Below are 18,383 nucleotides of genomic sequence, written 5' to 3'. Positions count from 1 at the left end.
AGACTCATTGAAAATCAACAGGACTTAGAATCCTAAGCAGAGCTGTACAAGAAACTGATTCTTTGGCTGCAGCACTGAATTTTTTAATTAGGTTTGAAAGAGAAAAAAGTGGGATGATTAGAAACATATCTGTGTTAATTTTTGCAGAACTATCAAAGGTCAAACAAAGCATTGCATTTTCCCTAGATAAAATTCTCCTCGTATGGGGGAAAGGAAAACATGTTTTTATTATTTTAAAAAGTTTCAAAATGGAAAAAGATGTTTTAGAAAAAAAACCAGTATAAATATTTCACTTTGAAAACATTGATATGAAACCTTCAGTTAAAATAAAATGTCTTTTTTCACTGAGTCTGTTCACAGAAAGTCTCAGTCTCTCCAGATTTCATCTTTTTAAAATAAATAACTTACAGAAAAGTGTATTACTCAAACCCTTCATACTAGATTATCAAGTTGGGATGTACAGTTTTGTTTCCTTAGTGGAGATGACTTGCTTTGAGGAAGGATTTTGTCCTTCTTCCAGTGTAGTCTCTTCCTTCAGAGATTCTTATTCTTACCACATAGCTGACTTCTGAAGACATTACTGAATCATCCTGCCTTTTTAAAAAGAAACATGCACGAATTTTGTCTTAATTAATACATCAGGCTGTAAACTGTGCTCATTCAGGATCTGTTTCAGAGAACACTGAACAAGCTATACAGCAAACGAGAGGTGGAAGAACCCAGAAGAATAGAGGACGAATTGGAGACACAGTGACTTGTACTCTGGCTGGATTTTGAACAGCACATTTTTGTGAGTCAGAGCCATTGGACAGGCATTTTAAAGATATTTAATGAACTATTCCCATTGATTACAGTGGGATGTACCTACATGCATCCACAGTCTGGTCTTCAGACAGCACAAGTCTAAGTAGCCCTGTACTTTAAATACCTTAAACATTTTGGACTGTAGTTGAACTAAATATTTTGTTCTAGCTTAGAATTGTCTCCCTCTCCTCCTTCTCGTAGTTGCTTGTGTAGGAAAAAATCAGAGCTTGCAACTCTTCACCAGACTGGATGGGTTAATTTACAGGAGTAAAGCCTTTTTATGACTTAAAGTCACCTCTGCCACTTCTTGCTTGGTAGCTGCACTCATATATTACTCCTTTGAAAGATGAAAGAAGAGAGAGCTTGTATCTGGATGCCCAGGACCTTATCGCAGTCTCCTTGTAAAATTAAAATCAGTCAGCTACGAAGTAAAAACTCTAAAAGAAGAAGACAAAACACTATCTGTAATTTGTTATACAGATTTAGGTTAGACATTTGACAAGGCTTTTCCCAGGGGGTATAAAAAAAGATACTGCCAAGTTTATGAATTGACTTGGAACATCCTTACAGAGATTCTTTCTTTTCAAGCTAAGACTGATAGATAGCTATGATTTCAGAGTGTATTAGATGAAGAGATAAAGTGTTAAGGGACCTGTGGTGTATTACTAGTTTTATACAAAGCTTTGATAAAAACAAGTACTGAAATACATTATTTAACTCCTTCTTATAACTCATTTCAAAACAGTGTAAGAACAATCAGTAAAAAAAAGATTTCTGATTCTTTCATACTGTAATCTTCATATGAAATTTTAAAAGGTTAAAGACCGCTTACTATGTATGAATTTCTACGTAATGGCAAATTAACTACTCACATAATTAAGCAATCCGCTCAAAGTTCTCACTCTGATTTTTGAAGTGCTAATACGACTAAATTGCTCAAATCCAGGAAAGAAATTAAGAGATGTGAAATGTTAATTAGATGAAGAAAGAGAACTAAAAGGAGAAGCAATGTGAAATAGGGATTAAACAAGAATAAATAAATATTTCAGTTGGGAATTAAAACAAAAAAAAGATAAATGAAATGGAGACAAAAATAACAATATATAAATTGATTGCCCCCATGATACAGTAGAATGTAAGATCTCATTTTAAGGTACGTTGCTGAGATAGCACTAAGGCTTCCTATTTACTATAAATGTTGGAAATACTTGGGGTGTTCTGAGCTGCTGGGAGTGTGGCTCCGCATCATTATGGACACCAGGGATGAGACTCAGAGCTGTTGGAACCCAAATTTACAGGTAAGATGGCTCTGTAAAGTGTCGTTATAATCAAAGGTCTAGGCAATACTATCACCAAAGGCTAAAAAGCTCTTCAGCTGACCAGCAAGCTTCTATTTTAGGGTGAATGCACTAGTTCTGTAAATTCAGCTGACTATGGACTAGACAATAGCGTAGACGCACAATCTAAAGTGTACTGTAGACCCCGATATTACAAGCACCTACATTTAAGCATCTGAATCTGAAGGAGAATTTCTCTCCCATTTACCACTTGTTCTCAATAGACGTGCAGAAGAACATGCAATACTGTTAACAGTAGCCTTGGTGTAGCAGATCACAAAAACGCATGATTGGATTCTATTTCCTAAACATTCCTGCTTAATGCCTTTTGATACTTAATATATCTCTGTGTCCATGAGGCTGGTGTACATAAGACAAGATCTATTGGAAACCTTCACGCTTCCAGAATGGAGAACATCCCACATGGTTAAAAAATACACTGGCTTTTTGCTGAAACCCTTTTTAATGGGAGAAAAGAAGGCATGGCTGTTTGCTGTCTGCTTTCCCCAGAGGCGCATGTAACTCGGCTTTCTAGGGCTCTTCACTGGGATCTGGAGGGAACATGTTCTGCTGTGGTTTGGACGTGATTTTCCCCTTGTTTGACTCCCTGCTGTCCCTTCCATCCTTAACCAGTCCAGCTAATGCTGTTTCCATTTTCTCCTCCAAACCATGGTAAAATTCATTTTTCTTCCCTCATACAGGCTTTTTTTGCATTTTGTCCCTGTTCCCACTGTAGGTACATGACCTGCAATAGTCACAAAGAAATATGGAAGCTTAGACTCGTTTCTGTGTGAGAAAGTTAAAATATAAAGGGGAACCTGTTTGTGGGAACAGAAAGATGAATGAGAATAAATCAGTGTAAGACAAGCACAAGGAAAATTTTGCCAGGAAAATGTCTGTTTTCAGATAGTTGCAGTTTGGCAAAAATACATTCAAAAAGTCACAGCTCCATCCCAGGGCTCCATTTCCTGAATTTATAAAAAGCAGTGCTTTAAAACAGCTTGTTATCATCCTTGCCTATAGTACATCCAAATGCTCATCTCATCCATACAGAGCAGTTTTCTGCATGTTTTTCAGAATTTTTATTAAAAACATAGGTTTTCCCTGTGCTTTTCTCTCAAGGTTAATAGTTGTGTTGCTATTGACTCTCAGGTGATGACTTCATCTTACTACCTGTCTGCTGGGAGATTAAGAATGTTGCACAGAAATTAATGTTCCTGCAAGCATGACTAGCCAAATGGAGTAGGAAGGGTTTGCTGGAGTGGAAACAGGTTGGAAAAATTGGCAGTCCTTTCCTTGTATTGCTCATGCAATGCCTGATCACCTTTACATCATGAAAAAGTAGCAACTGTGAATCATGACTGAATGGGAGACCTGGGTTTGGACATATTTTGGGTGTAAGTGACAGACTGATCCCTAACATACATGACAGTCTGAAAGGTAAAAATAAGAAAAATGAATGTCAGGTAAATACTATTTAAGAGTAGCACTTCACTAGGAGAAGTTGCATGTTTTCAACATGCAGCTTATATCCTAGCAATATTTTTCTTACACAAAGATTAGTAACAAGGGTAACATGATTAAGTATTAAACAAAAACTAAGCTGCTGTGTTAGGGAAGTATATATTTAATAGGACACCCCCCCCAGCCCCCCCCCCAAAAAAGGAAAGCAACTAAAAAAATACGACATTGGGGTGTTATATAAGTATGCTACATAGCACTGAATCAATGCTGTATGAGCAGTTAATATTTTTTGGTACTTCTGCTCAACAAAAATATATTAAAATACTTTTGATTTACACAGGAATATTAGTAAAGCCCTATTGAATTCTCTTTCTGAAGCAGAAATACTGTAAGTTACAAGATACTGTCTTTTACTTGGAAGGTCTTTCTTTTTTAATCAGAAATACATTATGTTAACAATTGCTATATGTTGATTTCAAAATAGCTAACCAAAAAAAAAAAAAAAAGAAATCCTGTACTTCGAAACTGTTGTTTGCTACTTTTTATCTTTCCATCCTAACCCTCAGAAAAAAATCAGACAGTCTGGAATGAGATGAGGGGGAAGGTGCTCATCCATTTCATTCAGAACACTTTTAAAATTTTGAATTATTACAGACTTAGTCCCAAAGACAACTTTTCATAGAAAGCAATAGGTTGACTGATTTGTATCTTTACTTAGTAGAAGGTGTCTACTTTATTTGTTTCAGTAAAGTTTCTTCTGATTTCTTTACCCTGAGCAACAGTAGCGAAGCTTATATTATAAAATGTTAGTAGCTTGCAATGTAAAGTGGCACAATTCAGCAGCAGAAACCCAACACAGTTTTGGTTTGCTTTTGCAGAAGCATATTAAATACTTTAACACAGACAGCTACAGAGAGGTATTCATCACTGAATAAGGATAAATTATGAGAAACTGCACTGACAAGTAAAATGATGAAATATAATTATGTGCAAGGGAAATGATGAAGAAAGACACCCTACTGATAAGATCTATTGTTAATCTTTGAATTCCTGAGGGAAGTGACTAAAGTCTCATTGATCAAGCCACATGATGTTCAATTTGACAGTACGCTAGTAAATACTCTATGAGAAATAATACAGGATGGATTCCTTAGAGGATCTGATAAGATGATTTTTGGTTTTGTTTTCTCTTGAATACTTTGATGTTTTGCATATGGGACACTCATTATAAATTATTTGGCTAGCAGAATAATGGGAGAACATTTTCTCCTTACAATCTATGATACAATCTATCTACTTTTAAAATGGTTCTTCCTCATGCAAAAGACAGAAACAGAAATGACAAGTTTGGCAATATCACTGAGAATTTTCCTTATTTTTGTGTTGCTTTTGCCTATCAAATCCTTAAAACAGATAAAATCAGAGGGAGAAACAACCAGAATATTTTTTGTTTCTGCAAAAGCTAAAACATTGGGATTGCTTGCTTCTTTTCTTTTCATTTGAAGAACACAATAAACAGCAAGAGAGAAAAATCCCTCTAATTGCTCAGTTTACACACAATTTCTTAATAATATCATCTTGTATGTCTGTATAGTTGAAAGATACTCTGATATTAAAATTCTAGGTCTATCACTAGCTAGTTCCACAGAAGCAAGGTTCATGTCCAGTCTATTTAAATTCAAAACCTCAATTCACATTATATGGAATATCTTGTATTACTGTAAAACAAAGATACAGTTTGCATTTTTAAATCATGAAAGCCATTTCTTTTAACCTCTGACATTATTTTAGAGAACAAATATGAAGACAAAAAAATAAGGGTTTCTGAGATAGATGCATAGATGAGTTTATAATACCTGTAAAATTCATCAAATGTTTCAGTTACAGACCTGTAACATCAATATACTTCCAGAAGTGCTACTTGGTTTTTACATATTTTAGCTTTTCGCCAATACTGACAAGTGATAGATGACTTTAGAGATCTGGTTGAGACTATTGAGGCATTATTTTCATCGAAGTAAACCAACATCACTTGTAGACATGGAAGTCATATAGAAAAGGTTGACTTAAAGTCTCTAGAGAAAGTTAAGGAGCTGAGGGACATGGTGACGGGGAAGAAAAAGAAAACAGTTTCCCATTATCTAAATGACTGTTTTTCATCTATCGGTAAATGATGACATTAAGGTTGTGAAGATTTTCTGTCCTGTTCAAATATGAGGAATGTTGAGTCACAAAATTAACAGCATTAGTCAGTTGAAGGCAGGAAGCTGGTTTTGCTGTTATTATTGCCATCACAACTGACCTGCCAAGCTGTTATTGTCAGGGCATTGCATCAATTTAGCAAATTTCATTAATGTAACGTGGCATGTGAGGCTAGAAGCATGTAGATGATGGTAATGTTAATTTGAATTATTTGAAGAAAAAAAAGTAAAAAGAATGCAGTAAATACAATAATCCTTTTATTTGCTTCTTTCTCAATTATCATAACTTTATTTTTGTCCTTTAATAAGGACAACTAACAATGTTTTGTGGAGGGGATTACAAAATTATACAGTTTAATATAATGATGCTCAGGTTAGATTGCATGGCTTTACTTGATTCATGGTCTTATCTTAAGTTAAAAGTTTTAATGGTCCAAGAAAACTCAATTCCCTGCTAGGAATTAGAGCTAAGAGATCTCTAACTTGTAATAGACTCTAGTAATAACATAAAAAGAAGTCACTGCAAATTCTTAAGGAAAAAGCACAGGACAAAGCTTGAGAACTATGGGTTAAGGCATTCCTTTCCCAAATTCTATCTGCCAATGAACCTGGCCTTAGTAAAAGTTAGCAGCACTGTAACATAGTACAGACTTTATTAGTTTAGCTTCTTGAAAAGCCCTTTGAGAGAATGAAAGGTCATCAGTTTCCTTCAGAGACTGCAAAACAAGCTCTGGAGAGGAAAGGGATATATCCTTTATAAGTAATGGACAAAATCCTGTAGTACAGGACAGAGGAACATGATGGACACAAATCAAGGAGGATACACTGAAATTCACGTTCTTCCTTATGTTCTTTTTTCACTCTTTTTGCTGTTCTTTTTGCTCAGCCATAGGATCAAAGTACAGTGTAGAAACTCAGTTATTTAGCAGTAGGAGGTAAAGTAGTTTGGTGTCTTCCCTTCTGGGGAAGATGAAGTAAAAGTCTGGGTGAAGAAAACTGAAAGAGATTTCTATAGAAACAAACAAATTTTTCTACCTGTTGTTAATTCATACATTTTCTCTGTATTCTGCTACAAAGCATAAAGATCCCGAAGGCAAGCCAGGAAGTCTTCTTTCTCCTTTCAAAAGCATCAAGAAATCCAGGAGAGCTGATAACTTTCAAAACACCTTGTAGGTCCCATATGGGAATTTATTCTGTTTTGTCTCTGAAGAAAAACTTCTCAGTAGAGATGGGAAAGGGGAAATGTTCCTGTGAAGCTTTGGCTTTTATTAAAAAATGAAGTTGCCAGGTTAACCAAGTCAAGTTAACGTCAACCATTCTATGATCCTGTGATTCTGTGAAGTCCACAGCAAAAGTTTGTAGCAAAGAATAGAGTATACTCTTCCCCCAAAATGCGGAGTATGAGTATTTTATTAAGAAACAGTGTTCTGCTTTGAGGATTGTCCCTAAGAGTAGGTTCAAGACCTGAAACTTAGATGTGGAGAAGGACTGGAGAACAAGCAGAGAAATTACTTCCATCCAGATACAAATATTTCATCTCCTTACACCCTCAAAACAGGTTGCTTGGAGAATGGATGGTTATTTAGCAGTGTTTGCCACTTTTTCCTATAGCTTGATATGATAAAAGTCATGACCATTTGTTTGTTCCCTGCTGTGATTTTATATCTTGCTGGCAACTTAATTTGAAGGCAAACATCAAGGCAATTGAAGGGCTCAGGGAAGAGATGATGTGTTTTACTCCTGACAGAAGCTGACTTTAAAGGGTGAAAATTCACTGAAAACTTGCTGAAATAGCACTAAAATAACAAAATGGGAAACAGCCTTCTTAAGGAAAAGGGGGGGGGGGGGGGGCAAACAAAACCCTAACAAAGCCCAAACAAAAAAAACCCACAGAACAATACTATATCATGCATGGTGCCAATTACTGTATAGAGGAATAGCTATGTAACAGTTGAAAAGGTAAAAAAACCCCAGAAATACAAAATAATATCAGCACTGCTGCTGAACTGAAGAGAAAAACGTGGTAAATGTAGCCCTGATGTCTGGTCAGGCTGACTTTGTACCATGAAAAAGGAAGGGAAAAAAAAAAAAAAGGAAGAAAAGAAAAATCCTTGTTGAAAGCTATGCAAGTTGTCAATTGAGTTTCATGTTACTTTTATGGATTATTATACATCAGTAAACTATACATTTCTGAGAAAGTAGCCTAGCTAAAATTGTCTCAAGTATCCCAAATTATCTTTAAATTAAGACAAATGTCTTAATGTGGCAGTGATAACACAGGGGCAAAAACTGATCTGAGAATTGCAGTACTATGGGAACTAGCATTTTCAATCATTTGTTTATACTGCTTTCAAAGCACAGAGTAGAGTACAAGCAATTTTATTATCTTCATTAACAGTAAGTAGATAACAACAACAATGAAAAAGATACCTGTAATAAAAACATACAAGGAAGACTTGCAGTGACAAACCTTCATCTGCCATAACTAGACAAAGCTCCATTCAATTCAATGAAGTGATTTATTCATTTCAATATCACTATCAGAAAAGATATAGTGCCCTTGCTTGCACAAACTGGTTTTACTTTGCTCCTTTTGTCTGCTTGTATATTAAATGATATTGCAGCATAAATGTCCATATCAAAACAAACCCACCTTTTAACCTCTTCTGTGAAATAAGAAGCATAAAGTGAAAATGTACTCTAGTTAGTGAGGACAATTACTTTTCTAGACGTGTCACCAGTTTCACATAGGAAACACTCAAATTCTTGTTTCACTCACATTTATTTATTGCAGATTTAAATAATAATAATAGTAATAATAATAAAATCTCACCTTGCTCACTTTGAAGCAAACAAACATACAACTCTCAGATTAATATAATCTCATATATGATTTTTCTTCTTTTTTCCATTTTGAGGCTTAAACTAATTTATTTTTCAACTACAATTTGATGAGATACACCAACTGCTGCATGTCTTTTCCCCTTTATTCTTTTGTGAGTTGTATTGAAGCTTTTAAGAATGCACTTGTGTGTAAGTCATGGTACAGTGTGGGTTTGTTAATAATCTCGTTATGAGTGTGATTGTGTTTCTTTGGTACAACATTCTACTCTTTTCTTTATGTTGCTTAACTCTTTGGGCCAAATGAGCATGATTTACTGATTGTGTACAATCCCCAGGGTAAATTGAGTAAACTGCTAGTTCATTTTTCTTGGCCTTCTTTATGTCTTATGTTGTTTAAAAAATAGAAAGCTGATTTTACAAAATATAAAAAATCAAAGTCACTCTGATTTCATATTTTTCAAAGATAACCAAGTTTTATTGTTTTTTTTCTGGAAAAATATACTAAAAATTTCAATATGAATACAATTCAGTGAAAAATTTCTAGTATAATAAAAATTCAATCATTTTATCATTCCCCTTTCCATCAATTTTTTTAAAAAATAGAGTAGGAAATTCTTACAGACAATTATATGTTATTTATATGGGAATTGAATCTAAATGGTGAAATGTACACACTGACAGAAGCAGGTATATTTTAAAATCTAAAGTGACATTTGATTTGTATTTTGTCTAATATTGTGTTTTTTGTTATTTCCCTTACATGTCAGTCACCCCATTTTACCATGAATTAGAAAAAGTCAGAATTATGAATAGGTACCCAACTAAGAGACTTCCTGTATAAATAGGAAAACTTTCCTGTTTAAATAGGAAGTCTTTCTTATATAAATAGAAAATCTTTGATGAATTAACAGCAAAAAAAAATTATTTTGCTATCACTGGAATAAATTATTCTTTGATGTCAGTGAAATAATCTGAACAGCTCGTTGAGAAAGAAAATTTTTCCTGGGGCTTCATTTCCTTTTCTGAATGTGGTATTCCTTTAGTACTTTATCTAGCGAGGTGCTCGTAAAAATGGGTTTTGTTTTGTAATAACTAACATTGCTCCCAATCTTCAGTGATGAATTATGACCCAAACTATTACATGACTTAAAGTTGGAGACTTAGTATGTGAGTACCACTTCTAGTGATATTTTTAATAAACAACTTGACTGCTGAATGTTTTTTAGACACATGCAGCTAAATCCTGCAAATACATCTTAAATACTATCTTAGCTGTAAATTTCTTGCTGTGGATAAGGTAAAGTTCAAATGTATTATGAATATGACACCAGCAATTTTTTTTTTCAGCTTGTAACAGAGAGGAAAAACACACAGAAAAGATCTCAGTTTACAAATGAAAAAGCAACTGCTACGCATTTGTCTTATTTTTAAGAAAGCATGAGTATTATTCTTGGTTCAGCAGTGTTGAATTCAGTGGAAATGTTGCTATTGGTTTCAGAAGGAAGAGATTTAGACCAATATGCACATCTGTGATTAAAGAACTAGTGGAATTAAAATTTCGCAGAAGATTGCATAGTGCTTTCCAAAGTCACAGGTGGGCACCTAGCTCTTGCAGGCTTTATAACTAAATGTTATTTGCTCATTTGACCTTGTATGAGAAAACCTGTTACGATAGCTGAGTGAACAAAAGGAAATGCTTTCCACAGCAGTTGTCTTCAAGAGTGAATTTTGATGTGAATGCTTGCAGTCTTTTCATGTTAACTCTAATTAATTCTGAAGTACATATTTAAATGTAATAGAAAAAGAAGGGCGCTGAGGGGAATAAGGTACTTTCAGAGTAGCCAATTTAAGGAATTATGGCTTTCATCCTCTTAGGGAGCTAGGGGGGAATTTTCTCAACTACAGACTGTGGCCAAGAGAACACCTGACAGCCCACCACAGGGTTATTGGCATGTCTTCATAGCCAAAGGTGCCTCTTCATACTTGAGGCTGTTATTCTTCATTCAGTCCTTTCTCTCTAGTAGTGTTTCACTATTCCACTGGCTGTTAGACCTTCGACTGCTTGAGAATGCTCGTCCAGGTGACTGAAATGAGAGCTGTGATTGCAGGTCAATGAATTCTCCCAGAAATGGTTGTGAGAGGGAAGGGTTGCTTTTGCACCTCACAGGTCATGGCCTGGCCCTGGGCCAAGGAGCACGTGAGGACCCATCCAGTAGGTCCCTTGAAGTAGTGGTGGGAAGACAGTGAGCAAGCCAGGACAAACCAGGTCACGTACATTATGTCCAGACTGCCACTGGATGTATTTCTAAGTCTACATCTATCTACATCTCTATCTGGCTCCCCCAAGGCTCAGGTGAAATGCATACCTCTATGTGTGTGCACAGCAGAGGAGGAAGAAGGGCAGAACAGTTAAATACTAATTACATAGCACAGCTTAGTGGGTGAAGCACTTTGCAAGATAGGAATCTGGCATCTTGGGGTTTTTTTGATCTCAGAAGAGTGACAAAATGAAATATAGTACAGGAAACAGGAACCGGGTATTTCCTCTTCCACCTATATGGTCCACAACTAAGTATTAGAAAGGAAAAAAAAATATTTGAAATGGGAATGCTGATTTCATTATTCACAAAGTCTGTGCTGGAATAGCTGGCTTTCAGTAGTGGATAATGTAGAAGAGTAAAGAATGGACTGTGATGATGAAGACACATTAAGGTATTCTTTTGTATGTTTAGAAGAAAAACTCTGAGCAGAACACAGTACCTTATTTTCTAGAATGAAGAAAAAAATTACTTTCTCATCTTCTAGTTGCAGTCACTCACCTTTTCCATGGAAAACTCAGACTGTGCAGTTGTGGACTCACCAACCTTACTCATATGCCACTACAGCCCACGTGCTACCAGAAGATATAAGAAGAAAGAATCAAAACAGTCTGTATGTTCTAGAAAATGCCAGAACTGACATGACTTCTACAAGAAGTACCTAAACGTAAGAGAAAGAATGCAAGAACTTTTTTCAGCCCCATTGTTTATCTGTTGCTATTTTATCTATTTCTAGTCTTCTTGTTGTATATATTTTCTAAGTTATCTCCCTCATGATCTCTCTCATATACTATATTTCATTCTTCTGCTTTGTTACACATGGCCATCATCGCAGCCCTGTAAATATAAACCCTGCTTTCACCTATTCTGAGTTTTTATGTCATAGCTCTTTTATATCTTCACCCCTTGCCCCAATAGTAGTTTCCTTTTCATTTTGAAATCTCAGCACAAATACTGAGCTCACCGAACGCTGCTTCAGAGATACTTGATACAGGTAGTCCATGACTGTAACTTCCAGTTTCAATTCCTCTCCCAAAAGTGCTTGTGGTTATTTCAGTTACTGTTGGTGGAATGGGCCACTAGAAAACTGATTCACCAAGTATGAAAATCATAGCGAAAAGCTATTGGCCTGCCTAGCCTGCTCTGCTGAAGACAGTGCACACTCAGACTGGTCTGATAGATGAAGTCTGTGCATTGCTGGATCACTCTTCTTGCTTGATGCTGGGGAAAACCACTAGAGCTGTAATGCCATGGAACTGTCCAGGTGTTGGTGCGGTTCTTGTCCCACTCTGCATACACTTATGTCTTAAAGCCTCCAGACTTTAATGATGCAATACACTGTTTTAATCAGAGCTGGGCATAAATATGGGGGTTTTTAACCTTCTGCAAGTACATAATTTTTTGTGCTTACAGTAGTCTGAAAAAAATATTGGACATCTCCATTAACAATTCAATTTTCATTACTGAAAATTAATTCTTTACCTAAGCGCCAAGTCAATCATTTCTCAATTTCTCCATCAGTTTTATCTCTGGCTCTACAAAATCTAGACCACAGCCCTTCATCTTTTCTGCTCCAGCATCTCTTTCTCCAAGCACAGTTCCATATCTGTTCTGCTCCTACCTCCTCCATAGGTGCTCCTTCTCCCTGGGGTTCCCTCTCCTTTTACATCTTTCCATTCTTCCTTTTCTTCCTGACAGCTGAATGACTGCAGAGTGACAGAACTGCAGTGACACTCTCCATTCTCTCTCCCATTACTCTAGATTCTTAGGCTAGGTGTTAGTAAGGTAAATAGAGCACAAATCGGAAAACTATTTCTTTATTCACAGGTGTAGATAGTTTGAAGGATGGTTGCAGTTGAACCAGAATGGAGCAGTCCTGAGCTGCTGAATGCTTTCTTGTCTTCCTCCTTATTCCCAGCCTGAGCAGTGGAACAGGAGGAAGGGACTCCACTTGCCTGGTGCAATAATCTTGCTCATTTATAAATGAGGAAGCAGTCAGTAAGGGGCAATTTTCTAAACCACTAAGACTGTCATACTAATATCTATATTTCCTAATTCTGCAAATCACTGTGTTCTGAAGTATTTAAGTATCAGCTATTTGAGTGTGCAGATCATCTGATTTGTTGGTATTAAGTGCGATGGAAAAAGCTATGAATAGAGAGAATTAAAGAATAGCTGTTTTCCAAATGCTTCAACAGCAATAAAAGCATTTTCTTTATGGGACTATACATTTCTGAACATCTGTTGAGAATGCTTTTGCATTTCATGTTTGCAAACTCCACTTTCAGCTTACAAAGACTCTTTTCACTGCCTCCTTTAAAACAATGTTATTATCTGCTTCCTGTTCATAATGATTAAAAGATAAGGACCTTTAATCATTTCAGATTATCTTATTGTGATAGGGCATTGGGTTATTAAAAGCAGACCTAACAACTATGTTGACATCCAGATACAGAAGTTCTGATTTTCTTGGAAGATCGTATAATAACTAAATAGGTTTGCTTTTCTTCTAGTTAACGAAATACTACCTTTTTATTAAAGGGGGGTTTTTTATACATGTAGATGCAATATAAATATTTTTGTTTCTTATTCTACTATGTCTAATATGTTAGCAGGGGCTACAAATAAGATATCTCAGATACGTTTAAAGAAATTCAGAAAAGAAAATATCTCCACAGCAGAAACTTTGCTGTTTGAGGGTCAAACCTTCTTTACCAACATACAATGATTTTCATGATTTCAGCTTTTATGTGAGGTATTACAATACTTCACACTTTTGACATATACCCATGATAAAAACCATCAAGTATTTCTTATTTTTGCTAACCACCTTGCTCATTTCTCATTTTGATTTGATTACCATTTCTTTTATTAAATATGCCTCAAAATCAATTTTGAGAAAATTAGTCTAATCAAAGCATTGCAATAAACAATTTTATGCATGCATGGGAGATTCAGATGTTCAGAATGAAATAATGATCAAGTTGACATAACTCAACTGTTCAATAAAGAAAATATATTCCTCAGTTTTGAGGCTATTCCTGTTTAATTTTGTTGCTTGATTTGAAATTACTCTATACAAATTGCACTTTTAGCCCCTTTAATTCTAAAATTTTGCATGGAGAGATAGATTTGCTAAAATAAAACAAAGAACACTTTCCTTAATCAAGATAATTTGATGTTCTGACTCCCTTATTCACAATGCATTAAAACCTCAATGCAGCTCGATTAGTTTAGGTTAAAATTCCCTTTTCTACCAAATGCCAATAGATTTGGGTTTTTTTTTAATTCATGCAATTTCACCAAGAATATAAAACATGATAACTCTATGTAAACAGCTGTTTTACTTTGATTCTTTAGACTGATGGGTGGTTTTATATAAATTCTGTCTTTAAAGATTTCACATGTATATGAAATCTTGAAAGCCTTTAAAAGTTTAAGCTAATGATTATCCAATAGATAACAAAGAGGAAAACAGAAATTAAATGAGATTTTAAAGTACCATCTTTAAAAACTTTGAATTTAATCAAACTTAATCTATAACTTACTCAACATGGAGAATCTATTTTAAAAATGGTTCTGTTAATTTTTACTTCTGAAGACCACAGAAGACCTGTCTTTAGGCTAGATGTGGATCAGATTCAGTATTAGGTGCAAGTATATAAGATGCTGTCTATAGCTTTGTCCTTCATAAATATGTACATATTTTGGGTTGGGTTTTTTTGTTTCATTTGTTCTTGCAGAAAGACACTGTTGCAAGTTAACTTATAGATTGAAAACGGTATGTTTCTGCATATATTTAAATTGAGAAAAATCTCAAAGCTTAGGCTTTGCAGTACATGATGAGATATCCTAGGAGTTCTCTCATTTGATCTGATATGAGAATTGTCATGGAAGTATGGAAAGCATGTGTTGTTCTCTGTCCCTTTCTTAGCTAACACAGCGGCTTTTAACTGGAATATCCAAGACAAAAATAATAAAAAGCCCAGCTCTGACATGAAAATCCTCACTATGTCTGGTACAGAAAAGAAACCAGAAAACATACTTATCTGTTCTTTTTGCAGAGTAGAGAGATAAATTGCTGTAATATTTACTTAGATGTAAGCAGGGAAGAGCCATGCAATCTAACACTGAAATTCATAATTTGTTCCCTCCCAGATCTTGTAATGGAAATAACTACCAACGTGAGTAAAATAATGCTTATAAAAAAATTATGCTAGGCAGTGCCTAGATTTGATAATGCAAAATGATTACAATAAAATGAGGGATTAAAAAAAATAAAAGCCCTTTAAAGTTGTGAAACTTTTTTTTTTTTACATTTTGTTGCATATGTCCACTCCCAACATCTGCAGGTGGCTGTCATTTTAGGTCAGTGTTAGGAACATCCTGTGTAATACAAAGGGTGCATATTTTCCCACATTTAACAAAAGATTTCAGGTTCTAAAGTGGACAACAAGTAAATTTCAGTGCACTGCTGAATCCTTAAACCACCAGGAACAGAGTTAGATTTCGTATTAAATGTGTGCCTGCTTTATTTAAAGGAAAAGAGAAAAAAAAAACCCCTTTTGACAGTAGAATCTGCTATGCAAAGTCAATGGTGGGACCTGCTGCCTTCCTTTTTCATAGTGTTGAGCAGAATTTAAAAATTAGTGTTTTGTAAATGGATGAATTAGCCTTGATGCAGTGGGAAAAGTCTATCATTTTATACCCCCAGGCCATATTGCTAAATTGCTAGCCTGTTAAATACAAGAGGGACAAGGACTGGTGCCAGGGCTGTGGGGAAGTCAGAGAAGGGTTTGCATCCACAAATCTCAGTGGTTTGCTTGGAGGCGTGGGGTGCACTCCTAGATCATATCTTTCAGCATATACCTGCAAAAGGAATCCAGCTCATCTGCTCCAAGATAGCCTGTCATGCACGCCAAAGTGCAATTTGAGAGGAAAGTTTGATAAATGGGGATCAGATTTCCTTTAACAGTATATTCCTGATCCAAACAAATATATTAATGCAAACACACCTTGGCAGTCCAGTATTACTTCTTTGTCCAGTGCACTATTTTCTGAACTTTTATTCTCAGTATTATGTGCTTTCTGATTATTTTCTCTTTGTGGTTCCTGGTTTATACTTTTCTTCTGAACTCCAAGTTCAGTCGATCCAGGCTCAGATCACTTCCCAGCTCCTCCTGACACGTCCTTGGTTAACAGCCACGTTTCTTCTGTAGCTTCTGTCATCCTCCTGACTCGGCTTTGTCCATTCTGCATCACTCACTTTTACCCACATTTCCTTAACCTCATTTCTCACAGATGAATGGGATTTATTCTTTTTCTCTGAGGAACAACTGAGGACTAGATTCTGTAACAGAACTATTGCAGCTGAAGAGTTATTTTCACCAAGTGAGTGAAAATAGACAAGATAAGTTATCTTCTCACCTTTCCCTCGGTTACATTTGTGTGTGCATCTTCTGTGCAAAAGCTTGTGTTATCTCTGGAAAAAAAATGTGTTTAAAAGGACCAGTTCCGAAATACCTTGAAATGCATTGGTATTTTTCATATTCTGTGACTTGTAACTAATTGAAAATAGCTTTTATCTTCTGACACGGAAAACTGGCAGTGAGGAAGCAGATAATAACCATATATATATATATCTCTCTCATAATTATATCTGCACATATAGACACATGTGGAAATACACCCCAGATATCTAAATATGTAGACTTCCAGATCCAACAAACCCTCAGTTAGCAAGAGCTCCTATGAAGTTTCTATGTTTGCACATAAATCATCATATTGCCTATGAAAATAATTGAAATGGTCTATCTACCAAAAACCTTCTTTACCCAAACTAAATATCATATAAAATTATATTGTTTTCATATTTTCACAACATTTAAAAGCTTGCAATGCAGAAACTGCTCTGAAATCAATTGCTGAAGTTGTGGAGGCATATAATAATCCCAGAAGTAAAAGCAATACAGTTTAGTTTGGGTTTTTTTCATAAATTAAAATTTTCTACTTTTTAAAAAAAAAGATAAATGTTCTTGTTTACGTCTTTCAATCAGTTTGCATATAAGTTCCTAAATTCTTCCTGAGGAAAAAAAATACAGTCTTAAGAAATGTCAAGGTGGATGAGACTCCACCCCATCAAGAAGGAGGAAAATGCTATTCTATCTTAACTTTGTTTTCTTAACAGCTGGAAAAGAAAACTATACAAAAAGTAATAATTAGTCACCTGCTTCAGTCTTAAAGCAACTGTTCCCATGAAATTGAATGGGACATTGCCATCTTACTTCCTCATAAAGGTATCATTTGGAAAATGTGAAAGAACTGACTTACAGTGATAAAGATCAGTAAGAATTTGACAGTTGTAAAAAGCTGTATGCACAAACATGTTGTTTCTCCAACAACTTTACTTCAGGCAGTCATTTAGATGACGAAAATGTGTTAATTTTCCCATTGTTAATTACTCTATTTTTAAGGAAAGCAGAGATGACAGTAAAATTCTACAAGTTCAGAATATGTAAACTCCCCAACTACGCAAAAAGGCATAAACCCACATAATTCCAGGTGACACATAAAGATGAGATCAGATCTTGAGTTCAAAATGGAGAATGACGGTCAGTTTAGTACAAATGCACACATCTGAGGCTTTTAGTGTTAACCTATTCCTCTAGGATTACCTGCGGTCTCCAGGTTATTGTGATATGCCAGATTCATAAGGATTTGGGGGAATTGCTGAAGTGCTTCTAAACTGCAGTGATCTTACTAGCAGAAGTTATCTGCATTTCTGTTTTGTGGTTGGTATTCTCTCTCACATGGTACTGACTGAATAAATTTTTACATTTCTTATTAGTAAACTGCTGAGTGCCAAGGAAGTTTGTAAACCTGCTCTGCAAAGGTCAGGGCAGTCACTGAGATGTTATTACCACCCTGAGGAGATATTTTTTGTTTTCAATCCATGTTAGTCCTTAGTTACATGGCAGCCTTCTGGAGGAAGAAACACTTTGCCACAGGAAAATTCATTACACGTAAGATCTGGATGGTGTGCTGGTAGCAGGAGCTGAAGAAGATCAGGTTCCTAATATAGGTCTCAGCTGTCTGAAGTTCCAGCAACTTATGTCTTCATTTTTCTTTAGCTGTGTGCTGCAGGTCTGAGAGCTGCTGACAGTTGTTCCATGTGTCCTTGGCATTTATTATTTCACATCCCATAGATTCAGCAAGAAAAGGTAAGTAACTTCAAACATATTATTTATTGAAGCAGCAATTTATAGAGCTGTTGCAAATGAAACACCACATCCTAACTATGTGCATATACACTTGATGATTTATCCTAGTGCCTCCATCAAAACTCTCGTATTGTAAGTCTGATTTGCAGATATAACAACACATCTGCAGTTATATCACAAGATTCAAGCAACACT

The sequence above is a fragment of the Haliaeetus albicilla genome, chromosome 25 (genome assembly GCF_947461875.1).
Source record: "Haliaeetus albicilla chromosome 25, bHalAlb1.1, whole genome shotgun sequence".
NCBI lineage: Eukaryota > Metazoa > Chordata > Aves > Accipitriformes > Accipitridae > Haliaeetus > Haliaeetus albicilla.
Note: the sequence above shows the minus strand (reverse complement) of the source record.